Raw genomic sequence first — 821 nt, forward strand, 5'->3', positions numbered from 1 at the left:
TGATGCGTGTGCGTCCTCAGCGCAAAAACTTTCAGTTTACGGTCATATCCTTATGTATAAATGTCACAAATTCATGCGAGCACTTCCATTTTTGCACAAAGGTCCGTCCTGACAGTCTGTGTTAAGTTTTAATCTTTACTGAATGAGCACCGGCGCGGCGGGCGCGTGCGCGCACGTCAGACAGACGGAAAACAGACAATTAATAATCAACGCAAAAACATTCATTGTGCTGAAATATCTGTTGTTGAAAATTAAATGAAGGTTTAAAAGGTCAACATGCATTGCGAGTATTTTATGAGAGTAGGAACTGTAAGGGGATAACAGCGTGTAATTGTCAGAATATAAATATCAGACGCTTCACAACCGCCTTTTACAGAATAAAGAAATGACAGTAAGACGTGTCTGTGATCAAAGTGAACATGTGTTCCCGCAGAACATTACTCTTACCTATTGGTTACAACTGAGTTTGTGATTTTATTTGTCTTTATCATCTTTATTATTATTTAAAATTTTAATACAGAGATTTAAACTATATTCACAATCACTATATACAATGCTTAACAAATTTATTAAAACAAATTTATGTAAGGTTTTTAACAAATTATGGTTTGTGCCACTGCTGCTCTAAACTAACAATACTGGTGATTACCAAAATAATTTTTTAGCTTTCTGTATTGGTTAGTCCTCCAATATGTGTAAGCTCTTTAGTAACAGTAGTAGGCTATTTCTAATGCTATAATATAATTATTGATGTTATCTATGAAAGAAAGGCAGAAAAAATATAGTCAAGTGCTTTAGTGTTTTTTTTTTACGATAACAAT

General features: G+C 33.7%; 1 protein-coding gene across 6 annotated transcripts in view; it reads right to left on the minus strand.

Annotated features, from left to right (window-relative positions):
* Positions 1-821, minus strand: part of mprip (myosin phosphatase Rho interacting protein) — a 64,945-nt gene that overhangs the window by 45,203 nt on the left and 18,921 nt on the right. The gene's annotated exons all lie outside the window — the stretch shown is intronic.

The sequence above is a fragment of the Sinocyclocheilus anshuiensis genome, unplaced genomic scaffold, assembly GCF_001515605.1.
Source record: "Sinocyclocheilus anshuiensis isolate Anshui unplaced genomic scaffold, SAMN03320099.WGS_v1.1 scaffold454, whole genome shotgun sequence".
Taxonomy (NCBI): domain Eukaryota; kingdom Metazoa; phylum Chordata; class Actinopteri; order Cypriniformes; family Cyprinidae; genus Sinocyclocheilus; species Sinocyclocheilus anshuiensis.